Source organism: Epinephelus fuscoguttatus, linkage group LG15 (genome assembly GCF_011397635.1).
Source record: "Epinephelus fuscoguttatus linkage group LG15, E.fuscoguttatus.final_Chr_v1".
NCBI lineage: Eukaryota > Metazoa > Chordata > Actinopteri > Perciformes > Serranidae > Epinephelus > Epinephelus fuscoguttatus.
The window spans coordinates 11,886,851-11,910,374 of record NC_064766.1 but is presented as its reverse complement, the minus strand read 5'-3'; the positions used below and the strand labels follow the sequence as shown (position 1 = coordinate 11,910,374).

Below are 23,524 nucleotides of genomic sequence, written 5' to 3'. Positions count from 1 at the left end.
GAAAAAGAAAAAAAACAGACTCTTCCTCACAAAATATGGTTATAATTTTATTTTATTTATTGTTAAATGGGAGTTTTTAAACTTTTTTTTCTTTTCAGTGCTTTCCTTCAGACATTTTTTCAAATTATTTTGCAGTTGTTTCATATCAATATCAATATATTTTCACTTTAACTCAAACAGCATGTTTAATTTGGAAATATGTACTCTTATTTCACTGTTGTTCATATTTGGTGCCTTTTCTTGTTCTATTTACATGTTGTGGGTTTTTCTTTAAAGATCTCTTTGTTTTTTTAGTATTGAACCAAGGAAGTGGAAGTTAATCAAGATCAAAAACCAGAATTGATTACAAAACTTATTCCACTGCTGTATCACAACATACAGCTACTGTGGTGTAGAAAGCAATGTCTGAAGTTGTAACCCAGTAGAAAACTGACTTCTGTAAAGTTATTTTACTCCCAGTGTTGTTTTATGTATTATTTATTTCATTCCAGTACATTTTATTTTCTGTTTGCTAATCAAGGTGTCAATCACAGGTATCCTACCTATACTTGATTCTTATTGGTTCAGTCAGCAAATACAGACTTCTGATTGGAGAGGAGAGTCAAGTCCCACCCTCTTCACGTAGCAGGCCGTCAGCCAGAAGCACGGAGACGGCACTAGCAGCTGAAGCAGACATATTACTAAATGAGTTGATAACTAGCAAAACTAAAACTAGTGGTTTGTATAAATTTAAGCAGAAGTCTGGGTGTGAGGTGACCTACCGGATCTACGGACGTGTGCGCCAGGAGTTTTAACAACTGTTGGCAGCGTCTTGGTGAGTTGAGCCGAGCTGTGGCTAACTGCAGCTAACAATGGTAGCAGGTCTGCGTGCCAAGTTCAATGTGTCGTCATGCGGTCCTGCAGAGAGTTTGTTGCCTTGCTAATATGTGAAACTTAACTTTCTGTACACTGCTGATATGAAGAGTGTTAAAGCAGCATCATTTTTGCATTGATAACCTGATAGAAAAATATACAGTATGAGTAATAAGTCAATTATTTTCTGTTGATGGTGGATTAATTATTCTTTGTATTCTTTTTATGTTATACTGGGTACACTTGCAGTATGGCTGTCCTGTTATGCACCACCAGTGCTAATAATATGCGGTATGGTTAAGAAAAAGTACAGTGTGATGTGTGACATCAATGCTGATGTGCTGTCATTCAGCCCATGATTTAAAAAAAGATACATACATGTCTATTTCATGGATGAAATGTCAAATAATCATAATTTGATGTGTAAAATGTTAAATAATCATAATTCATGGTTAAAAAGCTACTGAGACTAGTTATGTTAAAAGGGATGAAGTGCTGAACAGTAATTCATGAAGTTAATCACTATTGTGTGACGTAGTGTTTCTGCACAGGCTAGGTTTTGGAGATTCCCTGGAGAAAACCCCTAGATTTGAATGTGGATTCAGATTCTCCTTGATGAAGGAGATGGCGAGCCAACTGTGAAACTGAGCATCCGAGGAGCTGGAGTGACATCACTCTTGCCCCAAGGAGGAAACCCACCTTCCTGTCTTTTCCCCTTTCACCTCTGTGGTAGGACTAAAGGTCACACCTCACTACCTGACTTGACTGATTTAAAAAGCACTTGACTGAAATTGATTGTCTGACTGATGCTAGCTGAACTGAACTTAAAGGGACGGAACAAAGGATCATTGAACTCTTTTTCAATTAAAGGGACATTTTCTGTTATTTAAAGTGATCTGTTATGTGATTTGCCTTACCTGTTCAAAAGGGTGAAATATCGTTGATTTGTTGCACTGAATGCACTTAAGAGTCTCAGCTGGTTGAGTGAAGCTAGAGTGTTGGTTTAAACAAATATTTTATTTTGCTCTTTTTCCAAAGTGCCTTTAATATAACTTAACATTTAATACATCATCTGGCTCCAGCTACTTATTGTGTCTGTCATTCTCTCTTTAAATCCCTCCTACGAATCTAGACACTGGTCCTAACTGTTTAACTACTCTGTGTACCCTATCAGAAGTGGGTTACAAAGTATTACAGTAGGTTTACAATGTCAAACAGACATCCAGTATTTCTATCGAACATTATACAAACCTTGAGAGTAAAATTATGAAATACTCTCAGACGCAGATGCTCCTCCCCGTCGCAGCAACACATGGCTGACAAGTTTGCCAAAGTTTGCTTGTACTGTAGCTGGCTTGAATACTTAATATTCCTTGCTCTGTGTCTGTATGTGGGCGTGGAACAGCTGTGATGAGATGAGCCCGGGTCCCAAGTGACAGAGCCTGCAGAATGTGTGCACAGTTTTCACCCACGCCCCCTCATGGCTTTCATTCCCTTGCACAAACTAAGAAAAAAAAAATGTCCATCAGAAGAAATCCCTCAGTCGGCCACTGAGCTCTCAAAGCTTGTTTTCTTAAAAGTGCACTTTGCAAGCAGCAGTATGCCAATCTTTTGTGAAGATGAGCTCCAGCTCCTCCCATTCTGAAGAACTAGGATGATTTTCCTCATGTGCTCAAATCAAATTCTGGCATTAGATATGGACAAGGGCAAGAAATCTTCACCATCTGCAGGAAGTGATGGATCAAAGCTAAAGAGTGAGATACAAATAGTCTCCTTAACAGATGTAAGAGGCCACTTAGGTCTTTTTTCCTCTTTCTCATCCCTTTTTGGTATCCTCTGGTGTAAATAATGCTCATCATTCTCAGTTCACCAGGACCAGTTTAAAAAAATCCGACAGGGTTTCTGTTAGGAGAAATTTGTTTTGGTCCATGTGTCCTGGAAAAGTTCCAGTCCAATATTATCTTTGTTTATTCAGCTTAAAAACACTTGATAGTACTGTTACATGATGTAAAACAAACCACATATCCATCAGCTGTACGCTCAAAATCAGAAGAGAGATGTAACCACTAAAATCATGGGTGAGTACTTGCTATGTTCCTGTGTCTGTACATTTTAAACAGAAAACAAACATTTTGTATTGGGATATTTGCTGGAAATGACGTACTATACAGCCACCAGCAGGCAGATTATTACTGATGGTCATTTACCTTGAAAAGGGTACTAAACTCTCAGCTCCCTGGCGCCCTCCCTCCAGCCAGGTGCCACCCTATTTAGGTTTTTTATTTCAAAGACAATGCCTCACTACATCTTCACTATTCAGCCGTTCCTTGTCCGGGACGTCCAATAAAAGTTTTGCTAAAAATTGTTTCTCATAGCCAGTAGGACAACGCAGTCAAACTGATTTTGTTGCTGACATTCGCTTGCATCACATTCAGTTAGGACACAGAGCGAGTGTTTTCACCATACATGTGGACCAGGAGATTTTGAATATGCCAGATTTCTGGTCAAAAATCTGGAATTAGGCCACCAGATAACATAAACCTTGAGATCAGAATAGTTTTATCTTTTTACCCAGATTTTCTCTCAACATATCCAAAAGGTTTTGCGTCTATAAAGTCTACTAGTGAAGGTCAAACCACATATTTCTGTGTATGATGTTTATGTCTATATATAATATATATAACTGTAATGGCATTCCCATCAGAATAATAATTTACAGTAAAATATAATCTATAATTTTTCTCAGTGTAATCACTTTCGACCCCCATGGTTCACTTTGTGAGCAGTGGACCCCGCCCCCCAACTGCACTACCCCCCCCACTGGGGGAGGAAATAGGACATTCCTCCTGCTGGCTCGGGCCACAGAGGAAATGGAACAATATACTTCAGAAATAACAAGAGGAGGTCATCACAGCGATGGCTTTTATTGGTCCTGGCAATGTTGAAGTGGTGAGGATGGAAGATGGAACACAGAAATACTTTTTTTGTCTGTAAAGAACGATCACGGTCACAGCTGCTGGACTTTGTCCTATGTCTTCTACCTGAGCAGAAATCCCATTTATTTGTCAATTCAAAATGACAGAGGGAATTTTATTATCTTAATGCACTCTCTGTAGACTAACATATTCAAAATATCTTCTTAGCAAAGAGAGCAACTTTAGCTCAACATATCTGATGCAGGGAGCTATCTTGATTTGAGAAATTAAAGATCTGATTTGTTTCATCTTATCAGCAAAGCAGTCTGATGTAATGAACTTATTCAAACTACAAACCATAAAGGGAACATAATCATAATCAGATCAGACCGACTTCAAAGTCAAAAAAATAATTGAATATTATATATTTTAAATACTGTGGAGAGAATTATGTAGCTTTGTCCATGCGCTAAAACAGGCTATCTGCATAACCAAAAGCAACCATTTCATCTGATTAGCAATGCAAACTGGTGTTATGAACTTCCACTAATATGCTCCCATAAAACTAATATGCTCATAATTTCTTACTCGCTTCATATGGCGGATATATGGCACCGTATTCTTATATTATCTGCATTAAAGGTTAATCTGTTTTGATCAAGGCACTGCTGAACTCCAACTGTGGGAATTTGGCATTGAGTCTGTTGACTGCAGAAAACCACAAGTGTGAAGTACTGGCATGAGGCCGACCTGGAATTAGATTTTACAGCCCACAAACAAGGTGTTTAACTGTCTGAGGTACAATCTCACATTCCTTCTGCTGTTTAAGTGCTGGATTTTAATGACAGACAGAAACAGTAGGCAGTGTTAGTATTCCTCAGTGTTTAATTCTTCTGGAATTTGCTGCCTTGCGTCAATGTAGGGCCATTCAGTATGCTGCTCCTGAAGTGGGTTCCATGACGCGATCTAGACTACAGACCAAAGATGACCGAGCTTTCGCAATTGGGGTCCGATGTCTTTTAAATGACTTGATTGAGAGAATGACACTTTTATATCTAACCCGTTATCAACATTTTGGGATTTTCACAAGTTAAATGTATAAGATTGTCTCCTATCTGCAGTGCTTTCATAGCCAATCCACATGAGAAAAATGCCTCCAACTCATACGACCATGTACGTTGTTTGTTCCTCCCCTCTACGTAAAATGACGATGATATATACTTAACATAATGTGACGTTACGTAACATTAAGTACATAAATGTAATGTTACTTATGTGCATTACGTAAAATCAGTGGCGTAATGTAGGGTATACACAGGTATATACGGGGTATACCCACCTATTTTCATATCCATTTAAAGTAAGCAATGGAATAAATAGGAGAGTCCATCCACTTCCTCCTCAGTAACCTACCCATCTATCTAGAAGTGCAACCATCTCTACAACTACCACGACACCACTGCTTTAAGTCTCAGAAGACGTAGTCTGAGTGGGCGGAAGTTTGCTGCAGAGATCAGCCTCTCATTTGGCGGAACGAGCCACCCGCTGAAGTCCCGCCCTACCACCTCCGGTTGTGTAGCAGTTTTCAACCGTTTTCAACACGTCCTTTACTAACTTTTGCGGTGTTTGATCTTGCGGGGGTGTAGCCATTTTTCTGCCATGGTTCGCGTCCTGTAGGTGATATTTTTGTGGGCGTGTTACACCAAAACCTGTTTCCCCCCGGCAATATTTTTGCAAGCGCACTGTTGCTGTGGCACCGCCCAGAACGATTGTGATTGGTTGAAAGAAGTACAAGCAGCCGGGGCGTTTTTTTCTCCAATCTCAAAGTGAGAGTCGGCCCAGCCAGACCTTTCTTTTCTTGAGAAAGGTCTGGTGAGTGAGACTACAGAAGACGTCACTATTGGTTGTTTGTTGAAATTTTTTAAACATTGGGAACAACTGTTCAGTGTCTTGCTCAAGGACACTTAAACAAGTGGACGGGAAAATCCACAGACCGAATCACCAACCCTGTCAATAATGGACAACCAGCTCTACGTCTTGAGTTACCGCTGCCCCAAAGCTGACCTTCGACTGAACAGAGACAAGGTTGATTGGTTGTTGGTTACATGTTTGTATACTGCTGTTGACATGTTTTGCAGCCACTTGTGACTGAAGCGAAATACACTAAGTAAACTGTGAACAGTTGGTGACAAAGACCACTAGTCATGTCACCAAGGTTTGGGCAGCATCTCTTTTATGAGGGTGTGCAAATGAATTGATGTGGTAAATCAGAAAGCGGTAATCATTTTTGTAATTCTGTATTCTAAAAAGTTATGAAGATGATAAAGCACTAAAATCTGTGCATTTTTTCTTTACCACATTCATGTAACATCCTTTCCTAACTTCTCTTTTCACTGCATGCTATCAAGCAGAAATGACAGGTACTGTAGTTTTAGCACATCTTGCATCATAATAATTTCCAGTGCCATATAGACCAGCCGCTCATGCAGGCTACATGCTGCACTAAAGTGCTGGATAAACCACTGGCTCCACATCAGTATTCTCAGTGGGTGCCCTCCTTCAAAACACCATATTCTTGCAAATTACATAAACAAATTGTGATTGACCACGGCGGGGGCGTCAGTTTAGACAGCCAATCAAAACAACTCTACATGAAGTCAAAACCGCCAGGCTGAATTCTCTCACACACACGGTCGCAACGCATGAACAGACATTTAAACAGCACGTCTGCCACTGTGTCACCTCTCTGCTGTATTGGCATTGTAAAAGGACCTTGTAATATATATATATATTTTTTTTTTTAGATCTTGAACGCTGAGCTCTCCGGTGCACTACGGCTGGGTGCCTTCCATCCCAGCCCGAGCTCAGGAGCCCGCAGTCTTTTTATATCAATATTGCTGCAAAGCCACAGAAATTTGCTGAAAATGAAAAATGAAATAGGTGGGTTTTGTATGTGTGTGGGAGCCTTTAAAGAGTGGGTGAGCGGCCTCATGGGAACAGAGTAAGTGAGGAGAATCAAGCCTTCGGGAGGCAGCAGGCCATGCGACTTCCTCCCTCTGTCTGCTCCACGGCAAATTCTCCCTTTGGATGCCTCAGAGCTTGAAATGAAGAGATGAGAATTTGGAGGAACTAAAAACAGCCTGACACTCCTCTTGGTCTTAGACGTAATTACTCAATGGACAAGGGATATTAGTTACAGAGAATATATGTTGATGCTAGAGGCTTTGGGTTCCTCTGGGAACCACTTGGTTCCAAGTACAAGGTGATTCAGGCTGAGTCCAAAGTCTTTTAGTCTAAATAGGTTTAGGTAGGGTCCTTGTCTATTGCTGCAGGTAGTCACACTGCTGTTGTTGTCTCCTAATTTAGGTCTATTCAGGTCAACAGCATACAGGATCAGGTATTGTTATCCCCAAGTCTACTTTAAACTGGGTCTTAAATTGCCTTTGAGATCAGATCGATGTTGTTGAAGGAAAAAAGTAATTTATGCCTGTGACTTTCAGGTAGTTTCCATTGTTAAATTTTGGGTCAGGATCAAAATGTTAGACATGTAGACTTCCTTCTTGATGCTAAATTGAATCTGAATGTTACTACATTAACGTTTCTCTCTCTCTCTCTCTCTCTCTCTCTCTCTCTCTCTCTCTCTCTCTCTCTCTCTCCCTCTCTCCCCCTCTCTCTCTCTCTCTATGTATAGTGCCCCAAGATTCCAGTGGGTTGATCAGGCTGAAGTGTGCTATCAGGGCAGTTGATGAGCAGATTCAGGCTGAGGATGGATCTCTTTGGCTCCGCGACACTTGTGACAATCATTCAGGACTCATAACCTCCTGCTGACATACTGCCCAATTACTCGGTAATATCCACGGTACCTGTGCGTATGTGTGTGTGTGTGTGTGTGTGTCTGAAAGTAACTAGGTAAGGGTGTGAGTGATGGATAAAGCTGCCGGAATGACATACATGTGGGCAAGTATGTGTGGACAAATGCGTATGTGTACACAGTGTGTGCACCATGTGTGAGCATGTCTGTATGTGTAGGCGCATCTGTGATGGATCAAGCTATCCCTGGAATGACATTCTTGTGGGCGAGTCTGCCTGCGTGTGTGTGTGTGTGTGTGTTTATAGCTGTATATATCTGTGAATGTATTGTATAAGTGTGTGTGTGTGTGTGTGTGTGTGTGTTTGAGATAGAGAGTGTGTGTGCATGATGGATCAACCTATCTCCACAGAGGCAGAATGACAGAGAGGAGCTGAAGACGGTGAAAATGGGAGAATGTTTTGGTGCTGTGACCAGAGTTCAGATGTGTTTTAGCTCCTGAAGTAGGAAAGCTGAGAACACTCAGGGGGACTGTTTCTACTCACAGATAGGTACCAAAGATAATGCATTATATTCCTTTAGAATCTGCAGATCTAATAATAGTCACAGTCCAACTTCCTTCAGACAGGTAGGTTTGGTCAGGTGAAAAGAATTGACGCAGTTGAAACAAATCACAATCCTGGAAATGAGCACATGGAGCACATTTCAAGGCAAATGTGTGGCAGAAATACGTAGCTATTCAGAATTACAATACATGTCAAAAGAGAAAATAAAATGAATTAAAGTCAAACTAGAATTACTGCCTTGTGGTTGTATGCCTCTGCAAACCAGTCTAGTTGCAGTTAATGTCTATGTCATTGTCAATGAAAATGCTTCAAACATGAATTTTGCTGCAAAGAAGCTACTATGACATTGAATAATGTTTTAGCAGAACATTAAGATGTCACAATGAAGCTGACCTTTGACCTTTTGGATATAAATGTCATGTTTTTATCATATTAGACATTTGTGTGAATCTTTGATTTATAGCCAAATACATGTTTTTGTGAGGTCACAGTGACCTTGACCTTGACCTTTGAACTTCGATCACTAAAACCTAATTAGCTCGTTCATGAGCCCTAGTGGATGTTTGTGCCAAATTTGCGGAAATTCCCTAAAGGTCTTTTCTAGATGTCACGTTCATGAGAGGAGTTGGACACAAGGTCACAGTGACCTTGACCTTCGACCACCAAATTCTAATCAGTTCATTCTTGAGTCTAAGTGGATGTTTGTGCCAAATTTGAAAAGAATTCCATTCTTGAGATATCACATTATGAGAATGAGACAGACAGATGGATAGATGGGTGTTTCAATCTACCAGAGATCTTCGTCAGGCATTTTGAAATCAGATTCAGTTCGACAGACATTTTGAAACAGGATTTCAAAATGCCTGACAAAGAAACATTACATCATATGTTGCACAATTAAATTTACTGGGAGCTGTTAATACAGTGTGTGGATCTCCTTTCTGGTTCTTGCTTTAGTTTGATTATTGATCCAGCACCTGCTTAAGTCTTTTGGATGTGCATGCCCTCCACCCTGCTTGTTTATCACTGGTGTGGAGGCATACAAATTAAAATGAATAAAAGAAAAAAAAAAACCTGTTTGCTCCACAGAAGTGCTACACATCATCCAAAAGGCGCCAGCAAATGGGATATAATGTAAAAAAAAATGCAATCATCTTAGCTTCCTAAATCACAAGGAGGGTCTGCAGCAGGGTAAAGTATCCCTTCCCCTGAGAGCCCGAATCAAATTCAGGTTCAAGTAGGGTCACTGCTGGGGGAATTTTTTCAATGCACTGGAAGAGACAAATGGGCTCTGAAGAGCAAATCAGAAAATGCCGCCTCAACACTGGTCCTTTATCCAGAAAACCTGGACTCACCAATCAATAATCGGTCCACTTCATCATCTCCACCGACCTCAGACAATAACCATTAGGGCTCCTCAGAGAACTTAGTGGAGAACTATAACTTGTTTTTATGTATTTGGTTTGTTTAGGCTTCATGGTGCTGTCGTGAATTTACAAGCAACATTGGACAGAGTTTTCGTAAGCTACCAGCAGTGACAGGAGTATGATGATTTCAGCACCTGGTTCTCCTGTACAACTGACTATGATTGGTTTTACTCATAAGACATTTCATATCAGAGATTTTTGCTGCAGCATTGTGAGATAAAGTTCTCAGTCCCAGTGAGCTGCACTGCAGAGATTTTGGCAGAGAATTGATTTTTGTTTTAGTTTTTATTTTGTACTGTTTTAGTCAAACCATCATTGTGTTCAGCTGCTGGAATTCATCACGCTGTATCATGTTACACATCCTTATTGACTTTTTATTCCTCTAAATGGATTGAGTTGTATCAGAACTTTTTGAAGTTAAAATAAAAATCCAAAATAGTTCACCATTTCTGCTACTCCCTCTCAAACTGATCTGGCTTGTGTGGCCAGCCGGCTCTGACACAGACCAGATGCTGTAAAAATAAAAGCACAGAGACGGATGAACATATGCAGGCTTCCATCTAACCCTCCCCAGGGCGAATAAATGGGAGGCAACCCATCCGGAGATTTTTCGCAGTAAAACACTCTTACACGAAGGAGCCCCACCAGGCCACAGCTGCTGTCATTACAGAACATGAACTAATTGATTGGAGGGCGCACCCGCTGGTTGGGGAATGGGGGTCGGGGTGGGAAGGGGTTGTTGAGAGATTAGGAATGAGTGAGGAATGGAGGGGGGAACGGGGGAGGGACGGAGGGGTCTGGTGGTAAATTAGAGGACAAGGGAGGTGAAGTAGTAGAGCGGACGTGAAAAGAGCAAAAGAAGGATGATGTGGTGTGTGTTTTTGCGTGTGACGGGTGTGGGAGTGAGAAGTGAGGACGTTACTCATCAGCAATTACTCAAGTCATGGAGCGATCACATACTGCTGCATTACTCCTTACAATGTGTCAGGGTGTAGGTGTGCAAACGAGGAACTCGTCATGTGTCATGGATGGATGTAGGCTCTGAATGATGCACGTCATTATTTGTAGCCCAAAAATCGATTGTAGACCCGAAGTACTTAGAATATCTGAGAATTGATGTTGGGTGTGTGAGTGGAGGTCAAATTAATCAAAGCCAAACAAACATTCGACAAGGCACTAAGAGCCATGAAGACATTTTACAGAAAGAATACAAATGATGGAGTGTTGATCTGCACTGGCTTTGTTTCTTAGTTGCTTTGTCTCTGGTGCCTTAGGACAGAGTTTTGAAAACTGACAAGTACTGAAAGCTAGTATTTAAGTATAAACAGAACCACATGCATGTCTGCTGTCCGCCCTGCTGCTGTGTCCATATACAGTATATTTAGTAAGGATGACAACAGGGAGACACATAGCCCCTTTTCATACACACGTGCTGGCTTGGCCTGCCTCAGCTTGACTTTGTCAACTCAGCCCAGCGAGGCAGGGATTTGCATCTTCATACAACAGGGCTACCTGCTTGTAACTGCAACTGATGAGGTGCTTGTTGAATTGAGTGAATGACAACACGGGAGGTGGTTGGGAGCGCATGACCCAACTCCTGAGGTGGTCCATCTTGGGTGTGACTCAGCAGAACTCAGCGTATTTAAATTGGTAATGGAAATGCAAATCAACACGGGCATGGTTTGACTCAGCGTGGCCAAAAGTTCCAAAGAAAAAAACCCTATGAGCCATTTAATTTATGAAAATCTACAAAGATATTTTTGAATGTTGAGAATGAGTTAGACATATTAGCCTAACCCCCGTAGACAAGTCATTCCAAGGGTGTCAGGCCCTAACTGCTAACTCCATCATCTTTGATCTTCACGTTAGATCAATGGATGGTCACAAGAACCCACTCAGGAACAACATACCGAATGGCTTTCTGGCTGAAAATCAGAAACAAGATGACGCAGTTGATACTTCATCTGCTATGCCTGATAATAGCAGTGGAGGTTAATCAAACATGTCGCTGAATCATCACTGAATGATGCCCATCCGATGTCACACAACACTCTTTGAGGCAGTTAGGCATGCTTCAGATTGAATCCGGAGATGGTCTATCTTGGAACAACTTGGCATGCTAAAACTGGTAACAGAAATGCCCTAATATTGACCCTTCCTCATTGCATTTCGTGTTATTGGAGTTTGTTTAAGTGGGGATTTTTTCTTGATTTCTTGATTGTTCAGCAATGGAGCCAAATATCCCTTATTACTTCAAAGAACGTGAACCGTTATCCTACTTTTACAGTGCAGCATTATTTTAAGGTAGGAGCATTTCTTGGTTATAGTATTGGCCAATTTAATTATCTTGTTTGGGTCAGTGAGAGCATGGTACAGTATAAGTCCCCATATGCTACAATATGTCTGTGATAAAAGTTGACTTACCCGGAATAGCATATGGGATCAGCCATGACTGCCAGGAGGCTAGTTGATGCTTGAAAGCAGGTATGAAGTACAGCCCCACTGGCCAATCAGATGCAAGTCAGGTCAGGGTTTAGGTTCTCCCATGAGCTGTATAGAATAATGGGCATAGCTACCGTGACATCACCCAACCCATTGGTTTGTGAACTCCCGTTTTGAAGCCTCGATTTTGGCAACTCAGCCATCACCATCTTGTTTTTTGGAGTAATCAATAATATTTAGAAGAGAGGGTGGAGCTATGGAGGAGTGAGGGGTGGATACGACTCACAGACAGAAGTCACGCAGCCTGTCACTCAAGCAGCCCTGCCCTTAAATATGCGTAACTTTAAGGCTTAATAACAGGTAAAAGGGTATGTTATTTTAAAAAGAAAGTCAACCCCATACACTTGTCATAGGTGTTGAAATAAGCTACAAAGACCAAAACCATTTTTGTACCAGGCTGCAAACATGTTTATTTCAATTGGCTTCTGGAGCCATCCTCAAGTGGCCATTCACAGAACTGCAGTTTTTGGCACTTCTGTGTTTGACTTAAGCCTTTCTGAGTCCACCCACTGTATGTATACTGAAGGAAAGTACTGTGAATATCAATGTTTCAATCCGGCAGTTTAAAAGAAATCATAATACTTGATAACTGTTTTTAAGCATTAAGGCCAAGGATGGAGAACAAAACAAACCTAACCCCAGACAAGTCATTCATAACACCCAGTGTATGACAGGCTTCAATTAACATGATTAAATTAAAATGTCACACACTATTACTTTACGTCTAGTTTTTGGGACTGACAAATAGATTAATTGATGGACAAATTACTGAGCAGACAAATACATCATTGTAACCCACTTTGTTATGATAGTCACTGAGGTTCCTCCTCATTCCTGAGTTTGTATTTGTCTTACTCAGGTACCTGCTGGCATTCTATAAAGAAAAATAAAGATGACAGCTTCGTATCTTCAGCCAGCTGTGTAATTATGGAGGAGTAAATGACAGCCATGCTGCTGGTATGCACAAGAAAATGTCAGCAATGCAGATGTCCTAAAAGCCAGTATGGTGTTTATCAAGGAGGCTGTACACAGAACTTGTATGTGTGTGCAAGAACATGTACTTGTGTGCAGCGGGGCTAGTTGTGTGTATGCACAAAGCCAAGCTGTTTTTTGTGAATGTGTGCATGCAAATTTTCTTTCTGTGATGTGTGTGCATGCCCATGTTGATGTAATTGCATGCATACTCGTGTGTAAAAGCGTGTCCTTACAGGTGAATGTCTCCTCTAAAAATTTAGGGCAGTGCATACTTCTGTCTGCAGAGCCCTCCTCTTATGCAAGTATCTGCATGTTTTGTTTTTCCTGTTTCTCAATGGGGCCGGTCACTGACTCAGTGCAGCCTTTATACCTCACTGCGCATGCTGCTGCCATGCACAAAACACACACCTGTAATGCAAACTAACCGCCCACAGTCACCTTTAAACTTGTTAAGCAATTGAATGTTACAGCAACGTGTGGGTGGTATGGTGGCAAAGTGAGCTATTCACTAAGACAAAAACATGTCTGGGTTTTAAGCCCGATGGAACTTGAACAGCTCTGTGAAAAATCTGGTTGGAGCGTAGCTGGTTAATGGGTAACACTCAGCATACAGTATGTTATTGTGCTGTCAGCTTTGATCCACTAATAGCAGTTTTTCATAGAGTAGTCAAAGGTGGAGGCCGCTGGATGCTGAGTTTTAAGAATAAAATGGTGCTTGAAAAGGAAATGTTCTCATTTTTCTGTGGTTTTACGTTTGGGTCTTTGTATAAAGGTACAAAAGATTCAAGGTCAGCTGATGGTCATGAATTTTATTAAAAAGGTACGTACATGTTGATCTTAAGAAAATAATGCTGTATTTGAGATGTGGAATAGTTGTACGATAAGTAGTGGGTCAGTGCAGCAGGCGTGCGGTAGAAACTTGGCCTTGTAAATAAAAATGTACCCTCTCGTTCTACTCTTGCCGATACTAACCTGCATACAAAAGAGAGTTACAAAATGGGGCTTTATGGTCATTATTATATGAACCCTTTTTCCACAGATGGATTATTGAGTCAAGTTATGCATTTTTTATTATCAGAGACTCACATGACTCAGTCACAAGTTCCTTTGATAAACTTTAAAAATCTTTATTTGAGTAAAAGTAGGAACACCTCAGTCAGATTATGAGACAGTGGGCCCCTGGGCACAGAAATGCAAAAGGCCCCACCGCCTCTCCTACAAAAGAGCAAGATACACAGATTTTGTGTTGGTTTTGCCTCTTTTTGTTGTTGCTATTTTGTGTCTCCGTAGTTTTGAGCATCTTTTTCTCTCTTTTTAGATGTTTTGTGTTTCTTCATAACCATTTTGTCTCTCTTTGAGGTCATACTTTGTATTTGGATTGTCTATTTTTTAAAAACTACACTCGGTTTTCACAGGAAATTCAACATTTACATACAGTCTCTTTCAAAATAAATGCGCTACTAGGTACAAAACCGCAAACTGACATTTTATTTCCTTCAACAACAACCACACGTGGTTACAATTAACCAACACACACACGTCGTTGGGTTTAGGCAACAAAAGCATGTAGTTTGCGGAAAAAAGAACAGGGTTTGGCTTAACATTTTTTATGGGAAGCAAACACTGGCGTCCTGGGTGAAAGTCCGTGGTTGTTGGACCCATCCACCCACACTACTTGGACTTCTGCCGAATTAACATTTGTTGTCCTGCCTTGTTTTCCCCTGATGCCGCTGGGCGCCATTAAATGGCAGTTTGCTGCGTATAATACCGATGTGAAAGGTTGGCTCTTTCAGTCGATGTCACACCGGAAGTCACTGACTAAGCCCCAGATTTTGACAAATTCAGTGAGACCAGGTTGTCATTTTCTGTCTCTTTGTAGTTGCTTTGAGTCCCTTTGTAGTTTCTTTGCATCCCTTTGTGGTCATCATATTCTGATTAATATGAGTGACAACTTGCAGATAAAGGCCAGAGGGCCCCTGACACCTTGGGCTCCTGGGCCTGTGTAGTAATGTAAAAATGAATTTAGATGTAAAAATCATTACATCACATTAATTTATCATATCTTTACTATAAGATTATGCAGACTATTTTGAATATGAAATTTAAACTGGCAAGAACCTCAAAACTGTATTTAAATATACCATTTTATTACATGCACAACCATCACCTTTAAAGCCAAAGCCAGTGTTACTTCAACTTTTCTGTGGAACGTTTGGCTCCAGTGCTTCTTACTGTAGCAACATCATGCAATAATTCCTGACTCTGCGGATGGGGGCTACTAGGCGGGGGTGGGGGCATCATTATTTCATAATCCCACCATGCTCCTGCTCCTTCCAGGTCCTTGACATGACCAATCTTTCTGACAGCTGTGTCGTTTGTTGGTTTGGGGTTTATTCTTTCAAAATATGTCGTGAAGACAGAAAATAACTAAAGTAAATACAGCATCTATTTAATGCGCTTTTCGGTTGCCATGGCAAATTAACCTCAAAAAAGACAGCAATTGAAATTACAGTGAAAAAAAAAAAATTTAGAATCTTTGTCCACACTATCAGATAATCCATCTTGCAGCTCTTTCTAACCTCCTGTTTCTCCACCTCACGCTCTGCTTCAACCCTTAAGTGGTTAACAGCCGTCTAGCTGACTCTTAAATGGCCCAGATTGCCATTACTAAGGTTTTCTGGAGCCATCCCTTACCCTTTTAATGACAGCTGCTTCCGCCATTAATTCTCAATCAATAATGCAAAAACACTCAGAGCGAAGTCCATCCTGCCACAGCTTTATTTTCTAATGCTCTCCGAAAGCTAATGAGTCAGGCTAATTGGTCCGTCATCATCACCACTCAGGAGTTTACCAGAGGAAGTGGCTCTTCCTTTTTGAGCTTTAAAGAACATCAGATGGAACAACTGGTTTCCAGTGAACGACCTGCACAACCTGCCCTGCCTTGTGGAAGCAAACTCTTGAATGTTTCCACGCATTTTTTTCATTCCCAGCATTTTCTTTTTTCTATTGCATTTCCACAAATATATTTGCTTTGGAGGTACAGATAGATTTTTTTTGCATTCCTAGGCTTACAAACACACATAGCAACACTATGAGTATGTTTTGAAAGACCTTCGACAAGCTGCTATGTTCATATAGTTGAGAATGTATTTAACGAGCGTTTAACCTCGGGGTCAGGTGATAATGGGAAGAGAAACCTTTTATATGTTTTCATGAAAAAAAAAAAAAATACAAGCAAGATATCAGGGACACACATTATGATGGCTGGGCCAATTATAAGAGGCTATAGCATTACAAAGGATAAGAGTCCAATTCTGTTCCAGGTGGTGTTGAAAGTGGGAAATAAAAGCATGTTTAAAGAAAAATTTAGAAATTCTAGGAAATATGCATGTTCACTTTTTTGCAGAGAGTTGATGATACCGCTCTCCTGTCTATGCTGTAAATATGCCAGCAACTGGTTAGCTTAGCACAAAGACTGAAAACCAGGCCTCCAAGAAGTGCAGCAGGGCTTTGAAGCTAAATTTGTAGTGGCCAAACAATACAGTTACATCTGTGGCATGATGCCCTGTGGCCCAAACAGCCTTCTTCACTTAGACTTCTATTGCCAAAGAGACATCTGTAAATCAGTGAATACATTTTTTTGAACGTCACAACCCCCTAGAAATGAATCATTTCACTATCAGCATGTAATCTATAAGGTCCAACGGCTTTTGAAAAGTCAAGAAGAGCCACACAGTTAACTAAGTGTAAGGTCTACAAGTTACATTACTTCATGTGATTTAGCTAAAAATACATTTACAGTGCTTGCACAAATAACTATTCACACATTTATGTTCACAATTATTATTTACATATTAAAATATTCACAGCAGAATTGTTAAAAACAGTTAAATAATTTGCTGGATCTGCCTCAGTAATTCTCACACACAGTTACCTCAGTCTGTGTCCTTCTAGCTTCTCGTTGGTTAGTTAAGAGACATGTGACCCATAACAAGGAAGTGTAACAAGGAAATGTGGTTGCTGTGAAGCTGCTGAAGTGTCAAGAATAGTTAAGTGCTGCTTAAGAAAATGTATGTCTCCATCCTGCTGTGTACTCTCAACAAGAGTGATCCAACCACCATATTCCAAATGCTCACATTACATAATTTTATTTCTATTCAAGTTAGCGGAGTGCTAAACTGGAAGTAGGTTCTTTGGCCGGCGGAAGTCTTTAGTGCACCTGCTCTGTGGGCCACACAATGCAGAAGCAGTGCCGGTCATCGTGGTAGTTTTATATATAGCAGTTTAACTTTTTTGCCTTTGTGCGCTACTGTGCTAGCCTGGAAATCAAGACTCACATCTAGAAAGATTTTGAGTCTGGCCCTCACCGATACACCCTTCCTACCCAAGGGGTGGCGCTAACTGAGGCATCTCAAATGCCGCCGCATGCAATTGGATAGCACGATAGCCAATCAGAGCAAAAAACAAGGTGACGTATTCATTGCACTAAGCCCCATTGGTTTGCCGAACAGTGGGGGTAACTGATATATTATGCCATTGCCGTATCCCGTCGGCAAAACGGCAAAAACGTCCTTCCTGGAAGCGAAGGCTTCTAGGACAGTCTTCTGTTCCTCTCTCAAGGAAAAAGATAAGTGTAGCTGGCTTGGCGTTTCTTCCAAAGCTAAACTGAATGGACGCGGTCCTTCGGCAGCTGCCATCTTGGCTATTTACTTATAGATTCTTACGGCGCAGCACTGTCGCCATTGTGTTACACCCACCCAGAGCCCGCCTCTGTCAGATAGACTGATCTGATTGGTCCGATGGCGATTCAACGGGGTCTGCTCGTCGGGGTCAGATCCTCGTGCAAAGCAAATTTGAATTTGCTAGGGGCATCTGGATTTCCAGGTTACTACTGTGCAACATTCATATATGAATGGGGCTCCACCTGCAACGGGTCCATGTCATTGGTTCGACAGCCCATTGGTTCAACATCCCATTAGTCTGACTGTCCACGGTGCTGAATGGCTCGCAGTGCGCCGCGACTGGCTTGAGGCGGAGCAGGCTCACAGCTTATGTGTTTGTCACTTTGTTTTCATTTTAACCCACACCATGATCTTTTCCTGACCCTAACCACGTGGTTTTTGTGCCTAAACCTAACCAGACCTTAACCACAGGGCATCATGATGATTTTGGAACGGACTTCGGAACAATGAGTTTAATATGGTTGGAACAATGGGATGTCGAACCAATGGGCAGTTCCCCCTCCAACACCGTATCCAGTTCTCTTTACACATCCAAGCTGGAAACAGAGTCAGACAGCTAGCCTGGTAACAAAATCTGCCTAGCATTACCTCTGAAGTTCGCTAATTAAAACTTTTTATCTTGTTTGGTTTGTTTGCACAAACACTGAGGGATAAAATGACAATCATCCAGATGTCTACGAGTCGCAGGATAATTAGCTAGGGTGGGGAAAAGAAGCCATATAGGAACCCCACAGGGAGGGAAAAAAAGATGCTAGATGCTTAATGAGATGCCTTAACAAGAGAAACATTGTGTAGATGTGCCCGAGCAGGTGTAGCTCTTCTGCGTGTATGATCTATTGTCACATTAACTCCATAATACCACTCAATACTAGTGTCTAGGAGGCTATTTCCTAATGGTAATTCACCTCATTTAACAAAGCACACTATGGGGCATTTTGTTTGTTTATGGTCAAAATAATGTATTTCGGAGTCCAGCAGTTATGAGAAATGAACAGGGATAGTTTTTTTTTTCTTAGCCATCACCATAGGCCGGATGAAACTGCCGTTTGAAAATGCAATCATTGTACCACACATAAATTTTCACTGTGGGCTCATTCTGCTCCCTCTCCCTTTCTCCTCTTGCCAATATGAGAGGGGCTTCCCAAATCCAATATTATCTTGTAAAACATGTAGGATGATAGATTATCCATAAATCACACCCAATGCAATACTGCAGCATGATCGGGGTCATGTAATCATCTTGATCATTTCAAACAAATAGTCCCTCGTTCGATCAATACAGGTTCAGACGCAGGCGAGAGAAATGCTTTTCTCCATGGATTTTGTAATCAGCAATAGCCTCTTGGTTAGATGGCAACAGCTATGTATTTTTCACTAAAGACTCAGTGCATGAGGTGACTAAATGGCTGCAGTATTGAATGTGTTTTAAACAAAGGGCCAAATGACCTGATCTGATGGAAGGACAGTTGTCAAGGCTTGTGTGACAGGTGATTTGTGGACAGCTGTGACCTAAAGGTTAGAACGACCTGATCGGGACTCCAAGTCAGAGTTTGAGATTCAACACTGTCAGAAATTTTTGTTAAATAGCTTTCTAAACGTGAATCATACCCTCATTAATATCCAAAAGACATTCCTCTATTGCTAGAGAACTGCATGATTGATACTTGCATGAGGAAAATCAATATCAACATCTTTTATTTGATGTTAAACCAAGACGGTCTATTGAGATCTAAATCTGTTTTTTAATGGGAGCTTTTGCAAAAGTTGCAGCACAAGTGTAAAACATAAACCAGCACAGGCACTATAAGTAAGTAGAGGAAGAAGAAAATAAGGAACAAGGCAAAGGAAGATACAAAAAGATACAAGGAACCGAAACAGGATGGGGAAAACTTAAAAGGCGTACAAAAACTCACAAAAATATAGCTATGAATTTTAATAAAGCTAATAATTGCTTCATGTGACTCAATGGGTGACAAGGAAAATAGTTTCAGATCTCATGCTGCCATCTATGTTTCTCTTATCTGACAGACAACACATTGAATGCATGACAGAATGCAGAAGATTCACAGCAAATGAGTGCTCATGTGATTCTCCTGTGATGTTAGAAATGATTGCAGATCCCATATTTTCTGTCTACAGGAAGTGACTGTGATGAAACCGGGTCTGCAACTTAAAAAAAAAAACAACCTCACAGTTTGTCTCTCGAAATGTTGACAGTGACATTGTTCAGTCTGCCGAAGAGAGGAGACACTGGGAAAAACAAATTCAGCAACTGATATTAAACACCACCAGTGTGTGGCACAATGCAGCATACCCTCATACAATGGTTCATATAATATATTATGAATTAAGGCCCCACAAATTAGCAGCCCTACCTGTTAGGTTTACGAAAAGAATCATGCTTGTGCGTGGCCATGTTACGTACAAAATGTAACACGTCAACATGATGTGACGAGACATGACATTTCATGACGACATGACCATTATGTCCACATAACTTTAAAAAAAAGAACTTGATGCTCAACTCAAATTTCTTGCGAGTGTAATATGTGCTCACCCAAAATTAAAAAGAATAGCAGATGAAGTTGTCAGCATTCACAAATGAGTATGATACTTTAACAGTGCATGGCAGAACAAGACATCGGACACATTTCAGCCTTAGGCTTTCCTTAGCGTTACTGAAACAAGAAGCATCCATTGCCTTCTGCCATGCAGTATCATATGCTCAGTTGTGAGTGCTGATGACTTCCTTTGCTATATTGACACCTAACTAAAAATAACTCAGTGTTAACTTTTGGTTTCATGCACACAAACACTGGTCTCCTTAAGGTCCTCTATGTTTGACCCGTTCAACACCCTGACCAGCTCCTTACGTCGACTTTGTTGCTCATTATACTATGTCTGCTGACTTCCTCCTTCACTCCCGTCAGCACATAGGTCACAGGATAGCAGCCTCTTGACTCATGATTGCATGAGTTATATAGGAAATACTGGGTTACAATTACATGGATTATATACAAATTACTGGACCATGATGACATGGGTTAGATACGAATTCTAGTGTGTTACTTTTCATAAGTACAAGTATGGACAGTGCATGAGAAAACTGAACAACTGGTGTACTTGTTTACCACTTCTGCACTCAGAAACCATGGCTAATTCAGGTCGTTTGCAAACTAAAAATAAAAAATTACTTCACTTTATGGTTTATACTGTACATCTTGGGTCCTATTTCCATAGTGAATGATCACTTTTAAATTACAGTGTGGACGGTCAGCCTTTTTAAAATGATAATATCATTTGGCATTTTATGCCTTAATTAGACATTGAGTAGAGAGATGCCAGGAAATGAAGGAGAGAGTGATTCAAACTAAAGGATGTTTACGACCGGTGGTTTACCCACTGAGCCACAAGCTGCTTCCAGCTATGTACAATTAAAATAATAATAGTAATAATTTAGTTTGTAGAAGCTGTTGGTCAATTGTCTGACTTCCTGTCCAAGCATTTGCCATATAGAAATATATGTCATCTTCTACAACGGTTTCTCTCATGGAAATCTGCTACCCATCAGATTTATATCTAAAGTAACTTTCAGGTTTATCTAAGACACAGTGCCTCTGGTGAGTGTTCTCTCTGCCAGCCAGACTGCATGGCAGTTATGTTGCTGAGCGTCAAATGTAAGGCTAATGAATTGTGTTACTTGCTGTCACTCTTGCAGTGGTTGGACTGGCAGGTAACCAGTTACCACCAGAGACATCCATTAGATACATATCCATGTCAAGCACAGGCCATGGATTTATATCAGTCTATAAAATGAATGGCACATAATGGAGGCATCCATCCAGTAAGGGCAGAGACTGTTTGCTCTGCCAGCTTGTTCTTTGACCCTTCAGTGTGTATTTGCTTGGCTATAATCTAGGTTTTCCTATGACTAAGTTATGTATAGTCTTCTTTTTTGTTGTAGCCTCAACCTGCCTCGTCAACTTATTAGTTACCCAACATGCCATTTGACAACCTCAAGAAAGACTTTGATGAAACACCTATAGATTGTCAAATTCAGCAAGAACCATCCAAACAATGAAGGATTTTTTTTTCTTAACCAAAAAAAAAAAAAAAAAAAAAAAAAGTTGGAAATGGAATATGTATAGTGGCCACCCTGAGTTTTGTTATTTTATCCAATGTCCTGTTTTGTGGTGTCTACTTCTTCCAGAGGATTTCTTGGTGTATGACTTCTGAACATCACTGCAAAATTGCAGCTCTCAAAAGAAGTACTTTCATTCTGGGAGACTGAAACCACGCTCTCAACTGCCATTCTTCTGCCATCACGCCACCCAGGAACAACAGATGACACTAGAAATAGAAGACAGTTGATATTAGTGTGTTGGACTCAACAACTGAAAAAAATATATATAAGCTAGAAATAAAAATATCGGAACTGTTTGACACAGTGTATGACAGTCTTTCCAGTGACTAGTCCCAAACACACAGAAAGGTTTTCCAAACAGCTTGTTTTGACATGTAAAAGCCAAATACATTGTGGCATTTATATTTCTCTGGCCCACAATTTGCCGACAGGGTGAAAATAGAAGTTATATTCTACTGTGTATAATATGTTTTAGGATGACATTTTAAAATTGAGCGGCCTGTCAATCAGAGAGCAGAGCTCTACAGTATAAATGACCTCTGCAGCGCAGCATTTAAACACAGCAGCTTCTGTTTCCAACAAGCAAGCTGGGGAATGTATCATAAGATCAATTGTTTGGTATGATAACATCATGAGATCGTGGATGCAGCATATTGCCTAATTATATCATGCAAGCTCTGTATCTGGAGGCATCACATCATTGTTTTTATTCTGAAGCTCTCTGCTGTGTGTTAGAACCCACATGACCGACACACATTTCTGCGAATTTGCTGTGCTTAGTCTGATGCAACAAGCATTTTAAAATGCCTTTGTGTGTCTGGCATCCCCTTTCTACTTCTTAAAATAAAATTATAGATTCATTTGTCACAAGATTATTTGTTAAAATAAAACAACCCCATATGATATGAGTTAGTACATAGCAAAAATTCAAGTTGGTATTTTTGTCTTTCTCAATCTTATCTGCAGATTTATGCTGCACCCTTTGCTGCAGTGTCTCTGCTTGTCAGTTAGAAAGAAATGTAATGAGTTAACAATGAGTGTTGTGTTTTCACACAAAAAAGCCACATTTTAACACATTGAGTAATACTGAGTAAAAACATGGGGTAGATTTGTGTCTGTTTCCCATTAGTTACATTTACAAATAAAGCATCAGCACAAATTGTTGATCACCGGCAGTATAATTTTCTGTTCCGTTTAAGGCCACTGTTGAGTGAAACTTGTAACTTTAACTCCTGACCAAAGGTTAAAGAAAATAGGTCAATTTCTCATGTTATGCAGTTAATGTAAAAACCTCTCACCCTCAACAGATGTGCTTCATTTATATCTAATTGAACCAAGCCTCACTGTGATTGGTCCCCCGCTGTTTGTGAATGGGAACACTGACTGGGAAATGTCATTCATGTGTTTAGCTCTGGCTCAGATTAAAGGTCCCATTATTGTCAAATGGCCCGCTGTTAATATCCTCAGGCACATAGCTCTGTGGAGGTCACCATGTTAATAGATACAAAACTAGCCCATTACCATTTTCATGCACGCTGCGCGGGTAAGAGCTTTTAAACACAGTCAAAGAGAGTCAGAGAGATTTTTATTTAT

At 40.5% G+C, this 23,524-nt stretch overlaps 1 long non-coding RNA gene across 4 annotated transcripts; it reads left to right on the top strand.

Annotated features, from left to right (window-relative positions):
- Positions 1-633: 633 nt before the first annotated feature.
- Positions 634-22,213, top strand: LOC125901878 (uncharacterized). 4 transcript variants are annotated; one of them, XR_007451041.1, is made up of 4 exons: positions 634-814; positions 1,404-1,581; positions 7,459-7,614; positions 21,998-22,213. It is a non-coding gene; the product is annotated as an uncharacterized LOC125901878 (long non-coding RNA). The 4 variants fall into 4 exon arrangements; XR_007451042.1 differs by lacking the exon at positions 21,998-22,213 and adding an exon at positions 7,988-8,459; XR_007451040.1 differs by lacking the exon at positions 21,998-22,213 and having other exon boundaries at positions 7,459-8,459.
- Positions 22,214-23,524: the final 1,311 nt, after the last annotated feature.